Source organism: Bos grunniens, chromosome 1 (assembly GCF_055505025.1).
Source record: "Bos grunniens cultivar Pamir isolate PY7600 chromosome 1, Bosgru_T2T1.0, whole genome shotgun sequence".
NCBI lineage: Eukaryota > Metazoa > Chordata > Mammalia > Artiodactyla > Bovidae > Bos > Bos grunniens.
In genome coordinates, this window is record NC_141165.1 from 103176826 (window position 1) to 103203494 (window position 26669).

General features: G+C 40.8%; 1 long non-coding RNA gene across 3 annotated transcripts in view; it reads right to left on the minus strand.

Moving 5' to 3' along the window:
* Nucleotides 1-12774: 12774 nt before the first annotated feature.
* The window catches only part of LOC147380031 (uncharacterized), a 37803-nt gene continuing 23908 nt past the window's right edge, over nucleotides 12775-26669 (minus strand). Inside the window, exon 3 of one of the 3 annotated variants that reach the window (XR_015134435.1) lies at nucleotides 12775-13492. This is a non-coding gene — a long non-coding RNA (uncharacterized LOC147380031). Of the gene's footprint in view, nucleotides 13493-20066; nucleotides 20617-26669 lie in introns of those variants that run through there. The other 2 variants (XR_015134440.1, XR_015134426.1) reach the window with 2 other exon arrangements.

Here is a 26669-nt window from a genome sequence, read left to right on the forward strand (position 1 = left end):
ATTCCTACCTTCAGCACACATCTCAGAGTCCCTAATTAAACTCAAAGAGGAACAAGAGAATAAAAGAAGAACTTTAAAAAATAAAAAAAAGACAAAGAAAGAAAAGAAAAAGGATGCATTTGAGAGGTGCCAAAAGAAAGAAACCAAAAACAAAAATTAGAGATAAAAAGACAGTTAAAATAAAGAGTGAAAAGGATGAAACGACACGGCAGTTTAGTAATATGTTTAGTACATGAAGGACTTTTACATGGAGAATAATAATAGGCTCTTCTCCTTAGGGAGTTATAAGGGAGGAAATCATTTGCAGTGAAAGTGGTACAGACAGAGGCAGCTAGCTTTTATTAGGCACTTCCCATAGGCAGGGCGTAATCACTACTATCAAGGGGTTTACAATTTAATGGGACAGACAGCTGCACATAAAAAGATGACTAGTAATCAATTTAATGGAAAAGATTACAAGAGCAATGAATGCAGAGAAGGGACAGATTTCAATGAATTCATAAGCTGCAATAGAAAGGAAACACTTCACTAAGGAGATAAAATAGTAGAGTCTTATCCATGAAAGAAAGAAAGGACTTGGGCAAAGGGTAGAGCTGAAGAAAATGACATAAAACATGATTGAAATGTCTTAAAAATGCATTTTTAGAGGCTCTTTGCTAAAGCCAACTTCACTTCTCCATCAGAACTTGCACCAGCTTCATCAAAACTCCTCTCCATTTTTTTTTTCTCTTCTCTTTTCACCGGATAATTCCATCAATATAGCTTTCTATCATCTAAAACATTAAACCAAAACTACTGCTGCTATAGCTATTGTGCCATTTCTCTCCTTTTTCCTTTTTTTCTTCCAGTTTCATTGAGATGTAATTGACATATAGGGCTTCTCTAGTGGCTTAGTGGTAAAGAATTTGCTTGCCAATGCAGGAGATGCAAAAGACAAGGGTTTGATCCCAGGGCCAGGAAGATCCCCTGGAGGAGGGCTTGGCAACCCCCTCCATTATCTTTGCCTGGAAAATCCTACGGACAGAGGAGCCTGGCGGGCTACAGTCCCTGGGGTCACAAAGAGTTGGACACGACTTAGAGACCAAACAATAACAAATTGACATATAGCACTGTATAAGTTTAAGGTATACACTGCATACTTATTTGACTTAAATATATCATGAAATGATTGCCACAAGTTTAGTGAATTTCCATCATATACACACACACACACACACACACACACACGCACACATCAGAGTTAAAGAAATAGAAAAAAAAATTTTTTTCCTTGTCATGAGAACACTTATGATTCACTCCTTTAACAACTTTCATGTAAAACATTCAGCAGTGTTAATTATATTTATTGTGTTAAACATTACTTCCCTTACTTATGTATCTTATAATTGGAAGCTTCTATGGTAACTTCTGACCACCTTCATCCAAGTCCCCCTGCCCCCACCTCCCACTTCTGGTAACCACAAATCTAATCTTTTTTTCTGAGTTTGTTTTTGAGGTATAATTGACCTACAACACTGTAATAGTCCTGGCACACAACAAAGTGAGTTGATTTTGTATACATTTCAAAATAATCACCATGATAAGTCTAGTTAACCTCTATTACCACAAAAAAATACATAGTTATTATTTACTGACTATACTCCCCACACTGTACATTTCATATCCATGACTCGTTATTTTTTTTTTGAAATAAACTCTCCAAGCTAGAAGACAGTTTAGTCTATTTTTTTTTTTTTTGACCACACCACATAACTTGTGAGATTTTTAGCTCCCACAGTGGCAGTGCAGAGACCTAGCCACGGAAATTCCCCTGTGACATTATTTTATAACTGAAAGTTTGTGCCTTTTAATTTCCTTCACCTATATCTGTCCTTCCTTTTCCTTTTTCTTGTGGGAATATTTTTTTGACATCATTGTCTATGTTCTCTGTCTCCTATTCCTCTCTTTGCATTCTCTTTAGATCCCACTACAGTCAAGCCAACCTCACACCAAACTTTTCCCATCAGGCCTCCAGGGACATTCACATGCCTAAATTCAGTAGTCAATTTTCAGGCCTCATCTCACTTATTTGACTTACTTGACACCTCTCTCCATGAAATGCTTTCTGACCTGGCTCTCAAGACATCAAGCTCTATTTCCTTAGTGCTCTCATTTAGTCCCAAGGTTTTAAATATCATCTATATGCTAATAACTCTGAAACTAATATCTCTGCCTTAATTCCTCTCTTGTGTATCTAACTGCCTGATACCTCTCTGCAGGTGTCCAAAGGCATCTCAAATGTAACAAACCCAGGATTACATTTCTAATATTCCTCACTGTCCCTTAATTCTACTCCTTTTGGACTTTGCTGGTGCTGCAATGATTAAGACTTCGCCCTCCAGTGCAGGGGGTGCTAAGATCCCATTGCCTCATGGCCAAAAAACCAAAACACAAAATAGAAACAATACTGGATCAAATTCAATAAAGCCTTTAAAAATGGTCCACATCAGGACTTCCCTGGTGGTCCACTGGTTAAGAATCTGCCTGCAAACGCAGGGGACATGGGTTCAATCCCTGGTCCAGGAAGATTCCACATGTCATGAGGCAACTAAGCCCATGCAGCACAACTACTGAGCCCACTCTCTAGAGCCTTCGGGCTGCAACTGCTGAAGCCCACATGCCCAGAGCCCAAGCTCCCCAAGAGAAGCCACTGCAGTGAGAAGTCCTTGCACCACAACTAGACAGGAGCCCCTGCTCTAGGCAACTAGAGAAAGTCCACATGCAGCAACAAAAACCCAGCTCAGCCAAAACTAAATAATTTTTTTAAATGGTCCACATCAAAAAAAAATCTACTCCTTCTACAGTGCTTTTCTTGATAATGATAGCTCTTCTTTGCTCAGGACAAAAATCTTAAGGGTCATCACTGAACTCATCTTTTTCTCACCCCATATTCAGTTTAGTAATCAGGTAATCATTTTTTCAAATAGATCCATAATCTGGAGGTCCTTTCAATGTGTTGTTGTTGTTCAGTTGTTCAGTCATGTCCACTCTTTGCAACCCCCATGGACTGCTGTACACCAGACTTCTCTGTCCTTCACCATGGACAAACTCATGTCCATCAGGTCAGTGATGCTATCCAATCAGCTCATCCTCTGCCATCCCGTTCTCCTTCTGCCTTCAATCTTTCCTAGCATCAGTGTCTTTTCCAATGAGTCAGCTCTTCATATCAAATAGCCAAAGTACTGGAGCTTCAGCACCAGTCATTCAATGAATATTCAGGATTGATTTCCTTTAGAATTGACTGGTTTGATCTCCTTGCTGTCCAAGGGACTCTCAAGAGTCTTCTCCAGCACCACAGTTATTTTCAATACCACCTACTATTATCTGATTTTAAGTCAAAATGGCAATTCACTCCAGTGTTCTTGCTTGGAAAATCCCATGGACAGAGGAGCCTGGTGGGCTGCAGTCCATGGGGTCACAAAGAGTCAGATATGACTGAGCTCATACACATGTCATCTCTATCCTGAATTATTACAAACTTGCCAGTTGATCCCTCTGTTTCCACTCCTCCAGTTTATTCTCAACATAGTAGCTGGAACATCTACATAAAATATCAGTCAGACCAGTGCACATCTTCAAGCTAATGTCTCCAGAGTCTTTCCACCTCACTCACAGGGAACAGCCAATGTCCCATCTCCAGCCCACCACACTCACAGCACTCGCTCTGCCTATTTTACTTCTCTGTTCTAGCCTAATACACTTAGATTTGTTCACCCCAGGCCAACTCCTCTGACTTCTCATTCCTGGGACACACTAGGCATGTTTCTGCTGATGAGCCTTTGGGCTTGATGTTTGTTCCCTCCACTTAGAATTTGCTTCTTGGGAATTCCCTGGTGATTCGATGGTTAGGACTCCAGGCTTTCACTGCCAGGCCTGGGTTCAATCTCTAGTCAGGAAACTAAGATCCTGCAAGACAAGAATAGGCCAAAAAAAAAAAAAAGAGGAACATGCTCCTCTCTTTTGGATACCTACATGCGTAGACTCAGTTTCTTTAGGACTTGGCTCTTACACCACTTTCTTAAAAAGGGCTTTCTTGATCACCCATGTAAAATTTTTAAACTCTTTCCCCAAACTCCTAACCTCCTTCCCTCTTTGTTTTTCCCCTTAGCACTTATTAGTTATCATACAATAAAATTTACTTATTTATTTATTATCTACTCCATTAAAATCTAAGTTAGCTCCTTGATGGCAGGGCTTTACTGCTGTGTTCCCAAGTACTTTAACAGTAATGACAAAGTAGTTTCTCAGTGAATGGATGCTGGCAAATATTCACTGTAGTATTCGCATATCAAATAGAACTTCTATTCAGGAATGAATTGCTCCGTGTAACCTGTAAGCCATTTAAAATTGAAGAGTTCCTTTTTCCATGTCACATCTTCAACTATAAAGACAAATTATAATGCATTTGGCAGGCAATAAAAGGAGTAATCAAGAGATACTTTTTTACTAATATATTCTCATTATTGCCCATCAAAAGTGATGAAATTTTGTGAAATGCATTAAAAAATGGTAATATTTATATTTCAGTGGCTTCTGGTGATGTAAAACATATGTATATTAAACTAACTGGATGTGAAATTTGGAGAATTGTTTAAATCTCTTCAAGAAAATAATCCATAGAATAATCCACGTATGCTCCAAAATAATGTGTCATGGGTCGTGTAGCTCAGCATGATATTATCCAGCACTAAGAAGAAACAAAAAGAAAAATTAAAACCTATTTAGTTTTGACAAAATGCTTTTCTATCACTTAGAATTTTTATTTTAAGCCTACTGGAAATGTTTTTCAGACTTACTTAGACATGAATTTCTATCAAACAGCATTTTTGCACTTATAAAAGAAGCATAATATAAGTGAAATAAATCAGTCAAGGTGGTTTCTAGTACTTCACACTCAAAGGCTGACTCATCTGAATTACTTCTCAACTTGGTCTCATTCATGTCCAAGTTTTTCCATCAACTTGCCAGTAAAGCAAAAAAAAAAAAAAAAAAACTATGAAAAAACACCAGGGCTTCCCTGGTGGCTCAGCTGGTAAAGAATCCGCCTGCAATTCGGGAGACCTGGGTTGAATCCCTGGGTTGGGAAGATCCCCTGGAGAAGGGAACAGCTACCCACTCTAGTATTCTGGCCTGGAGGATTCCATAGACTATATAGTCTGTGGTGTTGCAACCTTTTCAGAGCCAAAAAAAAAAAAAATTCTCCACACTGACCTCTGGGTGCTTTCCTGATCTTACTATAAAGCATTAATGTATGGTTTCCAAACTGTGACTAGGACTTGTACAGCCTTTCTCAGATGTTCCTGAAATGTCCTGATTGAAACTCTGAGTTACAGTTTTGCAATCATGCTACCAGGAATAATCAAAGACTCCCATTGCCCAGCAATGGTAACAAGATCATGTCTGCCCCTCCGGCTAACAGTCACTGTAAGATGCCCTAGATTCTGAGACCTCAATTTCAAGACATAAAATGTGCAAAAATGTGACACATAACATATGGTAACAAACTTCAGCTTGCTTTTGTCCGGTACCTGTCCTGGCTCTTGAGAAATCTGTATGCAGGTCAAGTCATGTCCGACTCTTTGCGACCCCATGAATTGCAGCACACCAGGCCTCCCTGTCCATCACCAACTCCCAGAGTTCACTCAAACTCACATCCATTAAGTCGGTGATGCCATCCAGCCATCTCACCCTCTGTCATCCCCTTCTCCTCCTACCCCCAATCCCTCCCAGCATCAGAGTCTTTTCCAATGAGTCAACTCTTCACATGAGGTAGCCAAAGTACTGGAGTTTCAGCTTTAGCATCATTCCTTCCAAAGAACACCCAGGACTGATGTCCTTTAAAATGGACTGGTTGGATCTCCTTGCAGTCCAAGGGATTCTCAAGAGTCTTCTCCAACACCACAGTTCAAAAGCATCAATTTTTCCCTGCTCAGCTTTCTTCACAGTCCAACTCTTACATCCATACATGACCACTGGAAAAACCATAGCCTTGACTAGACAGACCTTTGTTGGCAAAGTAATGTCTCTGCTTTTCAATATGCTATGTAAGTTGGTCATAACTTTCCTTCCAAGGAATAAGCGTCTTTTAATTCCAAATCAGGAAAGGAGTACGTCAAAGCTGTATATTGTCACCCTGCTTATTTAACTTATATGCAGAGTACATTATGAGAAATGGTGGGCTGGATGAAGCAGAGCTGGAATCAAGATTGCCAGGAAAAATATCAATAAACTCAGATATGCAGATGACACCACCCTTATTGCAGAAAGCGAAGAGCTAAAGAGCCGCTTGATGAAAGTGAAAGAGGAGAGTGAAAAAGTTAGCTTAGAGCTCAACATTCAGAAAACTAAGATCATGGCTTCTGGTCCCATCACTTCATGGCAAATAGATGGGGAAACAGTGGAAACAGTGACAGACTTTACTTTTTGGGGCTCCAAAATCACTGCAGATAGTGACTGCAGCCATGAAATTAAAAGACGCTTACTCCTTGGAAGGAAAGTTATGACCAACCTAGATAGCATATTCAAAAGCAGAGACATTACTTTGTCAACAAAGATCCATCTAGTCAAGGCTATAGTTTTTCCAGTAGCCATGTATGGATGTGAGAATTGGACCATAAAGAAAGCTGAGTGCTGAAGAATTGATGCTTTTGAACTGTGGTGTTGGAGAAGACTCTTGAGAGTCCCTTGGACTAAAGGAGATCAAACCAGTCAATCCTAAAGGAAATCAGTCCTAAATATTCATTGGAAGGACTGATGGTGAAGCTGAAACTGCAATACTTTGGCCACCTGATGCGAAGAACTGACTCATTTGAAAAGACCTTGATGATGGGAAAGATTGAAGGTGGGAGGAGAAGGGGACAACAGAGGATGAGATGGTTGGACGGCATCACCAGCTCAATGGACATGAGTCTGAGTAAACTCCAGGAGTTAGTGATGGACAGGGAGGACTGAAGTGCTGCAGTCCATGGAGTTGCAAAGAGTCGGAAACAACTGAGTGACTGAACTGAACTGAGTAGGCAAATCATTTGATTTTGGCATGAGTGCACTGCAACTCTCCTTGCTAAGCACTGTGACCCACAGAATCTATCTTTTATTAACATGGTAAGATTTTAGTTTAGGTAAGAGATCTTTAAACTCATGTGGATGTTGCTATCAGATGTTAATATAAGAGAGCCAAGTTCAGTAGAAACAGAAATCCCATTGAGGTTGAACAACATGCAGAGAAAATGCCCTAAGTTCAGTTAAGAGGAATGTCATGGGTCAATTTGGTTTATTTTTTGTTTTTGTTGTTGTTTTTTTTTTAATTTAAATTTATTTATTTTAATGGAGGTTAATTACTTTACAATGTTGTACTGGTTTTGCTATACATCAACATGAATCTGCCACAGGTGTACATGTGTTCCCCATCCTGAACCCCCTCCTACCTCCCTCCCCATACCATCCCTCTGGGTCATTCCAGTGCACCAGCCCCAAGCATCCTGTATCCTGCATGGAACCTGGACTGGCAATTCATTTCTTATATGATATTATACATGTTTCAATGCCATTCTCCCAAGTCATCCCACCCTCTCTCTCTCCCATAGAGTCCAAAAGACTGTTCTATACATCTGTGTCTCTTTTGCTATCTCGCATACAGGGTTATCATTACAATCTTTCTAAATTCCATATATATGCGTTAGTATACTGTATTGATGTTTTTCTTTCTGGCTTACTTCACTCTGATTAATAGGCTCCAGTTTCATCCACCTCATTAGAACTGATTCAAATGTATTCTTTTTAATGGCTGAGTAATACTCCACTGTGTATAGAATCAATATAGTGAAAATGAGTATACTACCCAAAGCAATCTATAGATTCAATGCAATCCCTATCAAGTTACCAACGGTATTTTTCAGAGAGCTAGAAAAAATAATTTCACAATTTGTATGGAAATACAAAAAATCTTGAATAGCCAAAGCAATCCTGAGAAAGAAAAATGGAACTGGAGGAATCAACCTGCCTGACTTCAGGCTCTACCACAAAGCCACAGTCATCAAGACAGTATGGTACTGCCATAAAGACAGAAATATAGATCAATGGAACAAAATAGAAAGCCCAAAGATAAATCCACACACCTATGGACACCTTATCTTTGACAAAGGAGGCAAGAATATACAATGGAGAAAAGACAATCTCTTTAACAAGTGGTCCTGGGAAAATTGGTCAACCACTTGTAAAAGAATTAAACTAGAACACTTTCTAACACCATACACAAAAATAAACTCAATATGGATTAAATATCTAAACATAAGACCAGAAACTATAAAACTCCTAGAGGAGAACATAGGCAAAACACTCTCCAACATACATCACAGCAGGATCCTCTATGACCCACCTCCCAGAATATTGGAAATAAAAGCAAAAATAAACAAATGGGACCTAATTAAAATCAATTTGGTTTAGACTGATCACTTTTAAATATAAGATTCTGTGACTCTTCCAGATTTTTTTCTACAGAACTAAGTTATAGTATAGCTTAACTAGAGAAATTTATTAATTCAAAGTTTAATAGACTTGTGCTAAAAAAAAAAAAAAGAAAAAAATCACATTGTATATCATTATTTAGCATTTGTTGAATTCCTCATGTCTTATAACAGGTTATGAAATACAGTATTAAAAGTAATTCTATAATCCCTAGGAAAAAATGTTGGCCTTTTCAACTCTAGCATGAAAAGATGGGGCTGCCTGTATTATAAGTCAATCCACACTCTTAGAAACCCATTAAAATAGCTGGATATTATGTTCAAATCTCTTAAACTTCTTTGGTACAAAAAGGGGATTAGAAACCTAACTATTGAGAATGTTTTAGACCTGTGCACAGTTAAACTTACTCTTAAATCTGAGATTTGCAAGAGTTTTCCCTGAGGAAGAGAGCACTTGTACTTCTTTTTTTTTTTTTTTTGCCTTATAGCATAATAATAATGCAATAAAAATAATGAGTTTGTACTTATTTATAAAATAAATAAAACAAGAAACCATAGTTAAATGTATTTCTCTGATACATAAAGAAGTGTCTCTTGGTATTCCAGGGGAAAGGGAGAAACTAAAGATAACTGTCAGAGCTTTCTTCTGGGCTGTTGACAGGGATGGATTCATTTCATTCTCACAGTACATTTATGAGATGGGAGATTTGGGAAACCTAGATCTCTTTTCTGAGATCAGGAGGCTAATGGAAGCAGGGCTGAGGCAGAGCCCAGTCTGCTTAGCCTTCATTCTCAGTGAGTGTCTTTACACTCTCATACCCGCTAACAGATTATTAGTCTACCAAAAGTGAGCCTTTCTGCCTCCACAGAATCCTAGATTTCTCAAAGAGAAGTAATTTAAAAAGAACTCAATCCATATTGAGACATAGACAGAGGTTCTATTTCTATCTACTGGCTAATAAGCTCAACAGTCTAGTAACTCAACAGTTTCTAAAATGTTCCCCCGCCGTAGGCTACGTTGCAGACAGTACTACCTAGATCCTTTCCCAGGAGTGAATCAAGATCGTTTGGGAACCTTCAACCTACCCTCTTCACTCTGCCACTCACCTCTTTGTCAGCCCCCTCTGCCTTCTCCAACATGGGACAGCTGGGAATGATGAAACCTGGTAGAGGAGACTGTGCTCCTGCCCCCTAATTTTAGAGTCTAGGGTCCTGGGGATTTACAATTAGGTTTATTCCTGAAAAGATTAAGCAGCTTCCTGCCCTTTATCCATAATTAGGAGAAGTCTTGCAAATCCAACTAGAATTCAGAATGCTTTAAGTACAATATACTCCACTAGGCCCTGCAGCAACCATTATTCAATAGAACGGACCCCTAATTCTTTTCCAGAGGCAATTTTAATTTTTTTCTTTCTTTCAAGACCTTCTCATTCTATGCATTGAGACAGCAACAGAAAATCTCTTTGGCTTCCTTCCTTCCTTCCCGCTACTCTATTTATAGTTCCAAATGTTGCCAGGTGTCAGCAACAAAATTAAAGCGGTATCATTAGAGTCTCTCCAAGCTGTTGTTGTTACTTAGGGTGCACCTAATATTTTACATTAGCAAGTTGCAGTGCAGTTGCCTTTATTCAACTATTCCAGACATTTTAAAGATCCTGAATGATTTACTCTTTTCCAAGCCCCAGACAAAGCTTCTCTCTGTGCTGTGCACATTTAAGCTGCTAATACCAGAAGAATTGAGCCTGGGGGAGTCATGATTCAAGCTGAAACTCTCCTTTGAAAGCGCCTGTGCTGGCTGGAGTGTACTCAACTTCATGTTGTGATAAAGCAGGCAAGTAGCTATGCTTTAACACCAAAGAAATAGAGCAACTGCTTAAGATGGTAATTCCCACACTTTTAAAAGCAGGCACACACCTTCATCAACAGGTTCAACTCATTTATCTATAAAATGGGAATGGTTTTAATTAAGAGATAAATTCTGGAAAAAAAGAAAACAGAAAAAGACTGCTTTCTCTATTGCTGTTGCTTAATTAGCTTTATCTCAGAAGAAAGCTGGAAACTCATAGCCTATTTAAGTTTCATTACTGTGACCGGAGTGTCTGCGGGTGGGTGCCTGGAGGGACAGGGGTCTCAGAATACCTCATTATGAACAAGCTTATATTCTGGCCAGCGGGTTAGTTAGGGATATGAAGCATATAACCAGGTGCTGCCATCTCCTCCCAATCCTGCCAGTCAGTGGGGCGGGGGAGGAGCGGGCAGAAGAACCAAATCTCAAAAAGTAACTGTGAGTTTCCCAAACTATACATGTTCATGAGGAAATATAATGGAGATATTAGATAACTGGAACTTGAATTCAGCAGACCTCCTTTGAAAGTCAGCCTGGCATTTGTAAGACCAAATGATGGGAGTAGAGAGAGAGAAGGAGAAGACAATGGCACCCCACTCCAGGACTCTTGCCTGGGAAATCCCATGGACAGAGGAGCCTGGAAGGCTGCAGTCCACGGGTTAGCTAAGAGTTGGACACGACTGAGCGACTTCACTTTCACTTTTCACTTTCATGCACTGGAGAAGGAAATGGCAACCCACTCCAGTGTCCTTGCCTGGAGAATCCCAGGGACGGGGGAACCTGGTGGGCTGCCGTCTATGGGGTCACACAGAGTCAGACACGACTGAAGCGACTTAGCAGCAGCAGCAGCAGAGAGATGAAGCAACTAGGTTTCTTTGCTACTTTTGCTTTGAGCAGTTCCATGTGCTTTCCAGTTAACTCTCATCAAACCCTTTGGGAAATAAAAATTTTTGCATCAGTTTAGAGGATGTTGAAAACAGAATGTACAAAGGCTCTGACTTTGATCACACACAAACACAAAGCAAACCAAGCCTGAAACCATATACTAATCATTATGTCCAGGTGAACTGGACAGTCTGTCTGGCTTCAAAACCCCTGCTCTTTCCACTCTGCATGTTGAGTTTTGTTGTTGTTTAAAAAAAAAAAAAAAAAACACTATTCAGGGAGTGAAAAAGAAATTAGCCTGTATTAACATGGTTTTTGAATATATGTGTGGTTGTTGTTGTTGTCATTCAGTCACTAAGTCATGTCCGACTCTGCAGCTCCAAGAACTGCAGCATGCCAGGCTTCTGTTTAAATGTGTTTCAGTTCTAAAAATTATAGAAGTACTAGCAGCAAAGAAGACATGCCTGGAAATCCAGAAATTAAAGCAGTTTCAGAATTGGAATTAGAAAAGATCATTCTGTGGCCTTCTACAAAAAGCATCAGTTTGTCAAATTATTAATTTCCTTTACAGCATTCCCAGAGAGAAATGTCACCAGTTCCTTCTCAGTTGTGTCTCAGGTTTCCACCACTGAACTAGGAACTTAACTATAGAATCAAATATAGTATCTCCACATATTCCAAGCCCTACCCCCAACTCCCACTCCATCCTCCAAGTCCATTTGCACCCACCCACTTTTGAGCAGTTAGGGGCAAAGTTCAGTTCCCAAATCCCATTATGTAGAGTTAATGTAAACATTAATCTATCTAGAATCTAATGATCCTTTAATTGCTCCAGGTTTAGGTAACCTGGGGAGGCTGGCGAGGGCGGGGGGGGGGGGGGGGGGGGGGGGGGGGGGGGGCGGTGCTACTAACAAAACAAGCTTCAAATCTAAAAGTTTATGAAATTCTGAAGATCTTTTTTCTTAAACAACAACCAAAAAAAAAAAAAGGACTTTTAGACAAAACACTTCATTTTCATAGTCCCAGGCTCTTAACACTTGACTTGCCTCATTTTCTTTACAACTAAAATCAGTGTGCAAACACTTTTATTAAAATGCATAAGATTTGCTGTTGAGGCTTTTCAAGAGCTTAGAGAATGGTAGGTTTATTTGCAGCTATCTCATATTGATTTTTCTGTCATCTTTAGGCTTAACCAATTTGCTCCAAATAAGATTTCTGTACTACCTGCACCAGAGAGAATCTCAAAAACCTCAGTGGAGAACTTAAAGAAATAAAAAATATATAGATAATATCATAGCAGAAAAAATATTTTTCTTTATTTTACGTTGCAATTTACTCCAGAGACTTCTAAATAGTATGAATGAAACACCTGGCTGTGGAAACAAACCAAGACCAACCAAAGGAGGAAAGTAAAAGCTACCCATTCAGAGCTTTCTACAGCAATGGTTCAAATACCCTAGGAGCTTCACCGGTAAAATCTAAAACTGGGCCCCAAACACGGCGGGCAAGGAAAGAACGAAGAAAGAGGCAGCCCACTCTGGATTGGTAGCTAGTAGATTTAATAATATAGGGCTTCTCAGTTGGCGCTAATGGTCAAGAACCTGCCTGCCAATGCAGGAGACTTAAGAGGCGTGGGTTCAATCCCTGGTTGGGGAAGATCCCCTGGAGAAGGGCATGGCAACCAACTCAAGTATTCTTGCCTGGAGAATCCCATGGACAGAGAAGCCTGGCAAGCAATAGTCTATGGGTCTGCACAGAGTTGGACACGACGGAGGAGACTTGTTAAGGCACGGCCCAGGTTTAATAAGCAAAGTTGGCGGGGCGGGGAAAGGCATCAGAATTTACTTATCAGGCTTGTCTGGAGCCATCGCAAGGGTATTGTATTAATAGATCCCGTACCCGCCAGGAGAACTTTAAAAGTTTACACTGAAGCCTTAGCTGGGTTCAGCCAGGCAGCGATGGGCCCAACACCTCAAGCTCCGTCCTTGAAAATGGCTCCAGCCGTGGAAAGGGTGGGCAGAAGTACATTCTGGGGCAGAAGTACATTCTGGGGCTGGGGTGGGGGCGGGTGAGCCTCTGATTTTCCGGATCCGGTTCGCAGGTCAACTGGCGGTCTTGTCCTCTCCGTGATCTCCTCGAACCTCCACACCTCCTGAAGGGCTCTTGCAGCCTCACACGCCCCACCTTCTGCGGTGTGCCCTGAGCATTCAGCCAGGTTTTGCACCAGTTAAGAAGTGGCTCAGGTAGTTATCTTGCTGCACTGGAAGCAGACAACACAGCAGCAGTAGAGGAACACACAAGAGAAAACACAGATCAAAATGATTCCCATAGGGAACTCTGCTCAATGTTACGGGGGCAGCTGGGATGGGAGGGTAGTTTAGGGGAGAATGCATACATGTATGTGTATGGCTGAGTACCTTTGCTGTCCACCTGAAACTATCACATTGTTAACCATCTATGCTCCAAAATAAAAAGTTAGAAATAATTCCTAAAATAAGTAATGATATTTTTTTTCCACCAAGACCCCTCTGATCTGAACCACTGATTTATTAAATCTCCTGGGCTGAGGGTCAGATCAGTCAAGACATTCACTTCTGTCTTCATGTGATTTAATAAAGATGACACTTCGGCAGACTCATCAGGTATGTATGTATCCACGACCCTCTGGATAATGACACAGGTGCCTCCTTGTGAGGCAGTAATAATGTTCAAGGCCATGGTACTCTTGGCTTCATGTCCAAATGCCAAGAGAATTTCAGTGTTCAGTAAAGACAGGCTTTGCCAGCTGTCATTAAGGTTTGCTGGGTAAATTTAGTAAGGGTGTCTATGGTGGTATAATGCTCTCCAGGCCAGTGGAGGACAAGAACTAGTGGCCAGATGACCATACCAGTGGGAAACAACATCATCACCTGGCCTTGAGGAGGAGATTGGCAATTTTTGTTGCTATGGGTAGATTCTCCCAGAGTGCAGCAGCCCAACCTCCCAGGTGAAAGCCATGGCAACCTATTTAGGGATATCCAATAAACACCTAGGAAGTGGGACCAGTCAGTGCCAAACCAGTCTCCGTCCTTTAATATGACAGAATGATTACATAGTTCCAGTGATATCCACATCATATCCCTGGTGCGATTGGGTTGGTTCCATTTAGAGTGATTTTTCTGTTTCCAGAATAGAGGTACCTAGGTTCAATGAGGGACAAGGCAATGGCACCCCACTCCAGTACTCTTGCCTGGGAAATCCCATGGACAGAGGAGCCTGGTAGCATGGGGTCGCTAAGAGTCAGACATGACTGAGCGACTTCACTTTCACTTTTCACTTTCATGCTTTGGAGAAGGAAATGGCAACCCACTCCAGTGTCCTTGCCTGGAGAATCCCAGGGATGGCGGAACCTGGTGGGCTGCCATCTATGGGGTCACACAGTCAGACATGACTGACAAGACTTAGCAGGAGCAGCAGCAGGTTCAAATATCCACAACCCTGGGTGAGCTACATGAACCCACCCCAAATCAGAATGGTGGAATGTTTCATGTAAAAAGAGGACAGCATTTTCACTTCACTTGTTTGTTCCTAATATCATTAATACTGTTTTCTTTCTACCTTCTATTTTCCGTGGAATTTATTCTTTGGCTGGGGTCAACTGATTTTGTTCTGTAAGTCTCTGTACTCTCTGTTAACGAGAATGAGACCTTGTTGTTAGTCAGAATAGTAGGAAAATATAATTTAGACTTCGTAGAGAAGGATGCTGATCTGTGTAGATAAAGCTCATTCTAACCACTTTGGACAGCAAGAAAGTTGAATGCTAATTAGAATTATTAAGGCTCATTGTCTTTTCCTGTTTGTCCTATTTCTGCCTCTGTCTCTCTTCATCACTTTGCCAAGCATCCCCCATGACTCTTGGGCTAAAGCCAGGTGATGAATCCCTGCAAGAGTCCTTCTCAGTGAAAGCACCAACCCATTCTTTTGAATCTGTCTTCACTTGCTGCTGCTGCTGCTAAATCACTTCAGTCGTGTCCAACTCTGTGCGACCCCATAGATGGCAGCCCACCAGGCTTGGGGTTCTCCAGGCAAGAACACTGGAGTGGGTTGCCATTTCCTTCTCCAATGCATGAAAGTGAAAAGTGAAAGTGAAGTCGCTCAGTCGTGTCCGACTCCTAGAAGCCTCATGGACTGCAGCCCACCAGGCCCCTCTGTCCATGGGATTTTCCAGGCAAGAGTACTGGAGTGGGGTGCCATTGCCTTCTCCGCTATCTTCACTTACCTTTAGACTTTTCTCCTCTTTATTCATCTTCATTACATTCTATTTGTGTCTACTGGTGAAGAGATGCAGTTATTCCTCAAATATAGTCTAACTGCAGCACAATTAAAATGGAAACAAAAAGGAAACATGACTGTGCTAAAAGTATTCCATATTCATTCTGAATTCCTTTATACTTCAGGCACATATGCCTATATTTATGACAATATACGTAAGAAAAGGAGGAGAAAAAGTTCTGTCCTTTCTTGCCTGCAAAATGGCATTGCACATGACCATGAGAGTGAATATACAATGGACAACTGCTGGACTATGTATATAAATAGAACTGTGACTCACAACCTGCAGCTACCTGTGCAGGAAGTCAACCCCCTCTTCTCTATAATAAACAGCCCAGGAAGCCAGCCTGCTATAGATTGTGGGGGCCCACTTGGAATTCCAGAGTTGAAATGAAGATTATTTTAAGCTGAAAGGTTTGAGATTCAGTAGATTCGGAGACAAGTCTTCTTGGAGCTTCCTATATCCTACAGGAAAAAACAAAAACAAAAAACAGCAACTTCTGGGAAATGAGGCTACCTGTCAGGGACATGAGAGGTGAAACCCCTGGGAAAGTGAGGAGAGTGAAGCGCAGGATAGCGTGGCAATTGACAATGAAACGGATGAAATGTCCAGCACAGCCCAACCCTTCGTAAAAGAAAGGCAATGCACAGCACTGTAACCCAGCCAGCAGGTCAACCCCCAATTCAGGAAATGTTCATGATGAGAGAACATACTCCCACTGAGCTTACTGAGCCTCTAAAGAACCTCTTTAGTGAAAGAGGAGAGTGAAAAAGTTGGCTTAAAGCTCAACATTCAGAAAACGAAGATCATGGCATCTGGTCCCATCACTTCATGGCAAATAGATGGGGAAACAGTGGACACAGTGGCTGACTTTATTTTTTGGAGCTCCAAAATCACTGCAGATGGTGACTGCAGCCATGAAATTAAAAGACACTTACTCCTTGGAAGGAAAGTTATGACCAACCTAGACAGCATATTCAAAAGCAGACATTACTTTGCCAACAAAGGTCTGTCTAGTCAAGGCTATGGTTTTTCCAGTGGTCATGTATGGATGTGAGAGGTGGACTATAAAGAAAGCTGAACGCAGATGAATTGATGCTTTTGAACTGGGTGTTGGAGAAGACTCTTGAGAGTCCCTTGGACTGCAAGGAGATCCAACCAGTCCATCCTAAAGGAAATCAGTCCTGGGTGTTCATTGGAAGGACTGATGGTGAAGCTGAAACTCCAATATTTTGGCCACCTCATGCGAAGAGCTGACTCATTTGAAAAGACCCTGATGTTGGGAAAGATTGAGGGCAGGAGGAGAAGGGGACGACAGAATGAGATGGTTAGATGGCATCACCAACTCAATGGACATGCATTTGAGTAAATTCCGGGAGTTGGTGATGGACAGGAAGGCCTGGCATGCTGCAGTCCATGGGGTCACAAAGAGTCAGACATGACTGAGTGACTGAACTGAGCTTATTGAAATAGCTGCCAAGTTCCAGGGAAAGTATCCAGGCCTGGTTAGTGCAGCTCTGAGGTACAAGGTGGGATGAGATTTCCCTAACTGGGCAGGATGCAGAGAAAATGTGCAACATAACCACATACCCTCCCCTCTGAAGGTGCCTGCCAGAGGCATGCTGGGGTCTGGGGGGACTTTGAGGAACTCACTTTTGTTTCTTTGGAGTCTCTTCACACTAGAATATATGCTTCATGATGGATGATAGTAAAGACTTTTGTCTGTTTTGTTCACTGTTGTGTGTCACCAGCATCCAGTGTGCCCAAACCATCATGGTAGTGCTCAATAAACACTTGAAGAAACCATAGGGGAAATGGAGCAGATCAAATGAAAACAATAAAGGCAAAAAGAAGATATTCTTGTTATACCCTGGCTTGTCAATAATGTCCTACCATGATAGCCAAAACAGTGAGGTGATTCACGGGGACTTATTGCCCTTGATCGAGACCGAAACACCAAGGCACAGCATTAAAACCTTCCCTTCTCCTCCTCCTTTTGATGACAAGCAGGGTTCTCAGCCATTCCCAATCAATAGAAATTGACTAGAGGCCACATAAGAAATTCAAGCTAGGCTTTACTGGGGCCTCTGCTGCAGCAAGTGGGAGTAAGAACAAGTAACAGGTTTCTTTGCTTGTTTGCTCTCTGAGAGGGGATGAACTTGTTCCTTATGTGGGGTGAGGTTAGAGGTATGGCCAGGGGTCAGGCCGGAGGGGTAGCTTAGGTGTTGTGCCCACGCCGCCAACAATGTTGAGTGCAGGAGGCATGCTCAATACCCTGCTTTTGTTCCCAACACTCTGTTTTTGCTCTGGGCACTTTTTGGTCTTTCTGTATCTTTTGTCCATAATTTGCCCCAGTGGCACATGCAGTTATTTTCAGTCCCTTGTGAAGATAGCTGAGCACTGAAGAATTGATGCTTTTGAACTGTGGTGTTGGAGAAGACTCGAGAGTTCCTTGGACTGCAAGGAGATCCAACTAGTCAATTCTAAAGGACATCAGCCCTGGGTGTTCTTTGGAAGGAATGATGCCAAAGCTGAAACTCCAGTACTTTGGCCACCTCATGCGAAGAGTTGACTCATTGGAAAAGACTTTGATGCTGGGAGGGATTGGAGGCAGGAGGAGAAGGGGATGACAGAGGATGAGATGGCTGGATGACATCACCGACTCAATGGACGTGAGTTTGAGTGAACTCCGGGAGTTGGTGATGGACAGGGAGGCCCGGTGTGCTACAATTCATGGGGTCGCAAAGAGTCAGACACGACTGAGCAACTGAACTGAACTGAACAGTTCCTTTGTATTTTATCAGTCATTCTAGAACCTAAGCATCCTTCTTCCAAAAAAAGTGTGCAAAATAAAATTCTTTTTTCTTTAGCAAAATAAATATTCTCTATTGTTAAAAAAAAATCTTCAAGTTGATGTTTGGTAGAAACCAACACAATACTGTAAAGCAATTAACCAATTAAAAATAAATAAGTTACCAAAAAAAAAAAAAATCTTTTCATTGAGCTTTTACCTCCACCAGCTGTCCCAATCTCTTTACATTTGAGGAAGAAATGGCCTGTGTCACTGATCTCCCCTGTCTTACCTTCAAGCGTAGTACATGTCAACTCACTTCCATCAGACTTTGATTCACGCACATGCTCTCCTGATTCTCCGTTCTCCCAGGTCTTTCTTTCTCCCTTTTGCCGGACCTTTTTGCTCAGCTCTTAGATAGTGGTTGTCTCATCTTAGCCCTCTCCCTATGTATCAATACTATTCTTGAACAGTGGCATTCACTCTGTTGAATGAACCCATTACCCCAACCCACCTCTGTGCAGAGCTCCAGGTAAATATCTCACAGTCATCTCCTTCTGGATGTCTTTCAATCACATCAAAACTAAAAGTACAAAACTGAAATTTTAAACTCTAATATGACAATATCTCATGAAACATTCCCTCTTCAAACTGCTCCTCCACTTTTGGGCGCCCTCATCTGTGAACAGCATCATCTACTGAGACAAGGAAACCAGCCCAGACTTATCCTTGACTCCTCTCTCTCCTACATTCAAAATGTCACGGTTGTGCAGGTTGAGTTCTCCAGGAAGCAGGCTCTGAGGTGGAGGTTAGTGGGTAGGAAGCTAATGAAGGAGTGCCCTTCATTTGTGGAAGGGGAATCAGGCAGTATTAAGCAGGAGGAGGCAGACTTTAACGCAGTCCCAACAACTGCCTGAGCTGACTCCATTGGGAGCTCTGATACTTGGAAGTGACTTTTCAGAGTTAGCTGAGATCGACTTAGATGGCAAGGCCTTTATGCTCCATCATCAATACCATGATTTGCAGAGTCCAGTGCAAGATGAAAATGCAAGACTATATTTAAAAATTAAGGTTTCCAAGAAGGTAACAGCAGAACATTAAACCAAGCACCGTGCACAGGGGGCTGTGTGACTGCATGCATTGCAGGTGCGTGAAGCTGGGACTGGCCCTCATCAGTCACTGCATATAGTCAAGGTCTCTCTGGAGTTGAGATCATCCCTGAAGGGGCTGGCAGCTGAAGGCTGTTTTCCAGTGGCACTGCCAGCAAAGGGGGCAACTGAACATCACTCATGAGGCATCTGGGCCCGGGTCACAGAATCCACTACATTAACCAAGCCTGTCCATTTTACCACCTTGAAATTTCTCATATCCATTCTCTCTTTGCAATTGACCCTGCTAATCAATAGAATTAAAGTTCTCATCATCTTGCCTTAAGTACTGAAACAGTCCCGTGCCTGTTAATTTCTCTTCTAGTCTGGTCTTCACATCCTCCACTACTGAATATGAGACTAACATACTGAATTCCTAAAATATTAAATGACTTCCATTGCCCACAATATTAAAATCTAAGCCAACATTTCCCAAACTGTGTTCATAAAACACTTGGTCTTCAGAGTAGAAAAAATATGATGCAAGTTTTCTTCTGAGTTATTTTTAAAATTCTTGTTTAATAAAAATACTAAGCCATTTATACAATTATAAATTTTATGATTTATAAACTTTAAAATTATAAAGTTTATAATTTTATGATTATCTTGCCAAAGGATTGGTGAGTATACCTCAGAACTCCAGAGATAGCAGGAAAATTCTCCTAATCAAAGAGTTTTATTCAATTCTGCATATTGACCCCTAAACAACATTTACTAACTACTGCCTAGATATATCATCATATTGATAAATTTTTTTTGTATTTTCCATCTAATTTTAATAATATCAGTGACATTATTCAATGTTTTTTATTGTATGCATGGATTTTATAAAATATTTTCCCTTTTGGATTTGTGGATTATAGAAGTCTGTCACTGCATTTTAGAACCTACTTTTTTCTTTACTGATAAGCACTTAAATATACTTACAGAAGTAGTACATAGAGAAAGATGTAGGCATCATAATTGTACAGCCTGAAGAATTATCACAAAATGAACATAATAATGTAGCAACCACCAAAATCAAGAAATAAAATGTTGGTAATTCCCTGACTCAGCACTTTAACTGCAGTGGCCCAGGCCTGGGTTCAATCCCTGGTTGGGGAATTAAAATCCCACAAGCTGTGTGGTGCCACCTGAAAATTAAAAAAATAAATAAATAAACAAAATGCTAGCATCTAATGGCCTCCTTTTGCCCTTACAGTCCACTACTTCTTTTATCTGTCCCAAAGTTGCCCACTACCCAACCTCTAACAATTTGTGATCTACATGAATCCAAGTTTGATTTACATGAGTTCATGTTGATCTTACTGTGCCAACTAATGGTGGAGCTGGGATTCGAACTGAACTCTATATACAAAGCCTATGGTTTCAGAATGTTCCTAATTGTTGCTTCCATTCCCTACTGACATAATAAAAAGAAAACAGTTATTTCGTCAAATTACAGAGGTTCCCACACTGCACCTTGACAGGAAAAAAAAATGCCTTCCACACAGTTAAGCAAAATATATGAATGAAGATAGACTTAAATCTAATTGTTTATTAAACAATGAAGCTACTAAATCTTACATCTTTGGATTGATATAAGAACTATATATAGGTGTGTGTATGTGTGTGTGTGTGCAAATATATATATATGTATATTATGGTCATAGAAACCCATATCTGTAAGAAAATAAAATATATTTTCTAAGTTTGACACAAATTCATTTGGCAGTAAGAGCTGCCCAAAACCTCTATGAGCCTAAATATAGTCTTTGTTTATTATGCAAATATATTGTATTATGTTAACATAATAAATAAATATATTTTGCTGGTGAAATGTTAAAATGTTTGAATAAGTTGTGTGATCCCAGACCTCCTAGGTGTGTCATGCATGTAATGTAGCATATATAACAAATCTGCAATATAGTAAACACATGTGGGTTTTGATGTTTTTAAAAAGAAAAATCCTGAAAGAAATTAAGGACTGTTGACCTGTTAAAGCAAAGAAAAGTCATGCAAACAATGCTCTCTTCCACTAAAAAATGACTAAAAAATAAAAATATGGTATTGGGAAATAATAGCCATACTAAATGGAAAATCCGTGAGATTTCATAGTATAATAAGCTGCCCTCTTTCATCATTTCTCCCTACCGAAGTAAACAGAAATGTCTTTTAAATATCATTTTTAAGGCTTTGTACACATTTGATCATTTCTAAATCCAAATGCATCTTACAATTAATATGCATGTTTAGTATGTAAGAAAAACAGCTATGTATAAATCAGGGATGAACATTACAGTCACATATATTGAAGCAAATAAGTTATGTCATGTCATACCTAAAGCATTCACCTGTTTCTACTAGTGAAGCATGATTCAATAAAATTACAGAATATCCATAGCCACTCTATAACTCTGTCGGAGACAGTTATAGAATTCCAAATGATGTGCTGGTGTCTAAGGTTATGAGAACTGACTTATACAGACCTAGTCAGAAATCCTTTCACAGTAGCTAAATTACTTTTCGGAGCAACACCTCAAGTTAGCAGACAAGAAAATATGTTTATTCATTAAGCACTCTGTTATATCATTGAGCTATAAATATTTAAAAAGTTAAGTTAGATTGTGGAAATACCACAATAAAGAGCACCTAATTCATAATTATTACTTATTGATTGTAAACAGGAAATTTTATATATATTTGTATATATGTTTATATGTAACATTATTATGAGTGTTTAAAAGGAAGTTATCACAAGGAACACATCATTCTGCAACTTGCTTTTTTACATTGCTACCTAGTATCCCAAGGGTGCCTATCCCACAGACATTTCCCACAATGATGAATATTTTGGTTTCTCATTTCTTGGCTGTTTTAAATGTGAGTCAGACCATCTCTAAAGGGCACATTAACAATTGGTATATCCTGGTTGCCTACAAATCACAGAATAGACACCTGGCTTTGAGAAGGAAACTTACTTTCCCTGAGCATCATTTTATACTATTTAAATTTTCTGTATGTGAAAATAACAATTACAATGTTTATTTTTTTAAAAACTCTAAATACAATATTAGTATCATGTAGTCATTAAAACTGGAAAACAGAAAAAGTAAACCTGCAATGAACTTCCCTTCTTCAGCATATTTTTTGGTTAAAATCTACCGGACTGTGTGTTAGAGTTGTATATATCTTGCCTCATTTTGCCTTATTTAGCCTTTGTAGAAACCTTCCAGTTCAGTTCAGTTCAGTCACTCAGCCATGTCCGACTCTTTGTGACCCTATGAATTGCAGCACGCCAGGCCTCCCTGTCCATCACCAACTCCCGGAATTTACCCAAATTCATGTCCATTGAGTCGATGAAGCCATCCAGCCATCTCACCCTCTGTCTCCCCCTTCTCCTGCCCCCAATCCCTCCCAGCATCAGGGTCATTTCCAATGCATCAACTCTGCATAAGGTGGCCAAAGTATTGGAGTTTCAGGTTCAACATCATTTCTTCCAATGAACACCCAGGACTGATCTCCTTTAGGATGGACTGGTTAGATCGCCTTGCAGTCCAAGGGACTCTCAAGAGTCTTCTCCAACACTACAGTTCAAAAGCATCAATTCTTCGGTGCTCAGCTTTCTTCACAGTCCAACTCTAACATCCATACATGACCACAGGAAAAACCATAGCCTTGACTAGACGGACCTTTGTTGGCAAAGTTATGTCTCTGCTTTTGAATATGCTATCTAGGTTGGTCATAACTTTCCTTCCAAGGAGTAAGCGTCTTTTAATTTCATGGCTGCAGTCACCATCTGCAGTGATTTTAGAGCCCCCAAAAATAAACTCTGATACTGTTTCCACTGTTTCTCCATCTATTTCTCATGAAGTGATGGGACCAGATGCCATGATCTTAGTTTTTTGAATGTTGAGTTTTAATCCAACTTTTTCACTCTCCTCTTTCACTTTTATCAAGAGGCTTTTTAGTTCCTCTTCGCTTTCTGCCATAAGGGTGGTGTCATCTGCATATCTGAAATTATTGATATTTCTCCCAGCAATCTTGATTCCAGCTTGTGCTTCTTCCAGCCCAGTGTTTCTCGTGATGTAATATGCATATAAGTTAAATAAGCAGGGTGTCAGTATACAGCCTTGACATACTCCTTTTCCTATTTGGAACCAGTCTGTTGTTCCATGTCCAGTTCTAACTGTTGCTTCCTGACCTGCATACAAATTTCTCAAAAGGCAGGTCAGGTGGTCTGATATTCCTATCTCTTTCAGAATTTTCCAGTTTATTGTGATCCACACAGTCAAGGCTTTGGCATAGTCAGTAAAGCAAAAATAGATGTTTTTTCTGGAACTCTTGCTTTTTCGATGATCCAGTGGATGTTGGCAATTTGATCTCTGGTTCCTCTGCCTTTTCTAAAACCAGCTTGAACATCTGGAAGTTCATGGTTCACGTATTGCTGAAGCCTGGCTTGGAGAATTTTGAGCATTACTTTACTAGCATGTGAGATGAGTGCAATTGTGCGGTAGTTTAAGCATTCTTTGGCATTGCCTTTCTTTGGGATTGGAATGAAAACTGACCTTTTCCAGTCCTGTGGCCACTGCTGAGTTTTCCAAATTTGCTGGCATATTGAGTGCAGCACTTTCACAGCATCATCTTTCAGGATTTGAAAGAGCTCAACTGGAATTCCACCACCTCCACTAGCTTTGTTCGTAGTGATGCTTCCTAAGGCCCACTTGACTTCACATTCCAGGATGTCTGGCTCTAGGTCAGTGATCACACCATTGTAATTATCTGGGTCATGAAGCTCTTTTTTGTACAGTTCTTCTGTGTATTCTTGCACCTCTTCTTAACATCTTCTGCTTCTGTTAGGTCCATACTATTTCCATCCTTTATCGAGCCCATCTTTGCATGAAATGTTCCCTTGGTATCTCTAATTTTCTTGAAGAGATCTCTAGTCTTTCCCATTCTGTTGTTTTCCTCCATTTCTTTGCATTGATCGCTGAGGAAGGCTTTCTTATCTCTTCTTGCTATTCTTTGGAACTCTGCATTCAGATGCTTATATCTTTCCTTTCCTCCCCATGTGAGCAACCCCATGTCCGAGGTGAGGGGTGGCGACTGAGATGAACAACCCCACGTCTGAGGAGTGGCAGCTGTCTGGGTGCAGGAAGGCTGAGAGGAGCTACTCCACATTCAAGGTCAGGAGGGGTGACCTCGTCCAAGGTAAGGAGCAGCTTACCTTGCTCTTTACAAAGCTGCACTTTGCTGGAGCAGCCGTGAAGAGATACCCCACTTCCAAAGTAAGAGAAACCCAAGTAAGACAGTAGGTGTTGCAAGAGGGCATCAGAGGGCAAACACACTGAAACCATAATCACAGAAAACTAGCCAATCTGTGTACACAGACCACAACCTTATCTAATTCAATGAAACTAAACCATGCCGTGTTCACCAAGATGCTGGGGTCACCCAAGATGGACGGATCATGGTGGAGAGGTCTGACAGAGTGTGGTCCACTGGAGAAGGGAATGACAAACCATTTCAGTATTCTTGCCTTGAGAACCCCATGAACAGTATGAAAAGGCAAAATGATAGGATACTGAAAGAGGAACTCCCCAGGTCAGTAGGTGCCCAATATGCTACTGGAGACCAGTTGAGAAATAACTCCAGAAAGAACAAAGGGATGGAGCCAAAGCAAGAACAATACCCAGTTGTGGATGTGACTGGTGATAGAAGCAAGGTTCGATGCTATAAAGAGCAATATTCCATAGGAACCTGGAGTGTTAGGTCCATGAATCAAGGCAAATTGTAAGTGGTCAAACAGGAGATGGCAAGAGTGAACGTCAACATTCTAGGAATCAGCAAACTAAAATGGACTGGAATGGGTGAATTTAACTCAGATGACCGTTATATCTACTATTGCAGGCAGGAATCCCTCAGAAGAAATGGAGTAGCCATCATGGTCACAAAGAGTCCGAAACGCAGTACTTGGATGCAATCTCAAAAACAACAGAATGATCTCTGTTCATTTCCAAGGCAAACCATTCAATATTACGATAATCCAAGCCTATGCCCCAACCAGTAACGTGAAGAAGCTGAAGTTGAACAGTTCTATGAAGAGCTACAAGACCTTTTAGAGCTAATACCCAAAAAAGATGTCCTTTTCATTACGGGGGACTGGAACACAAAAGTAGGAAGTCAAGAAACACCTGGAGTAACAGGCAAATTTGGCCTTGGAATACAGAATGAAGTGGGGCAAAGGCTAATAGAGTTTTGCCAAGAGAATGCACTGGTCATAACAAACACCCTCTTCCAACAACACAAGAGAAGACTCGACACATGGACATCACCAGATGGTCAACACCAAAATCAGATTGATTATATTCTTTGCAGCCAAAGATGAAGAAGCTCTACACAGTCAGCAAAAATGAGACCGGGAGCTGACTGTGGCTCAGATCATGAACTCCTTATTGCCAAATTCAGACTGAAATTGAAGAAAGTAGGGAAAACCACTAGACCATACAGGTATGACCTAAATCAAATCCCTTATGATTATACATTGGAAGTGAGAAATAGACTTAAGGGACTAGATCTGATAGACAGAGTGCCTGATGAACTATGGACAGAGGTTCATGACATTGTACAGAAGACAGGGATCAAGACCATCCCCATGGAAAATAAATGCAAAAAAGGAAAATGGCTGTCTGAAATCTTACAGATCAGATCAGTCGCTCAGTCGTGTCTGACTTTTTGCGACCCCATGAATCGCAGCACGCCAGGCCTCCCTGTCCATCACCAACTCCCAGAGTTCACTCAGACTCACGTCCATCAAATCAGTGATGCCATCCAGCCATCTCATCCTCTGTCGTCCCCTTCTCCTCCTGCCTACAATCCCTCCCAGCATCAGAGTCTTTTCCAATGAGTCAACTCTTCGCATGGCCAAAGTACTGGAGTTTCAGCTTTAGCATCATTCCTTCCAAAGAAATCCCAGGGCTGATTTCCTTCAGAATGGACTGGTTGGATCTCCTTGCAGTCCAAGGGACTCTCAAGAGTCTTCTCCAACACCACACTTCAAAAGCATCAATTCTTTGGTGCTCAGCCTTCTTCACAGTCCAACTCTCACATCCATACATGACCACAGGAAAAACCATAGCCTTGACTAGATGAACCTTTGTTGGCAAAGTAATGTCTCTGCTTTTGAATATGCTATCTAGGTTGGTCA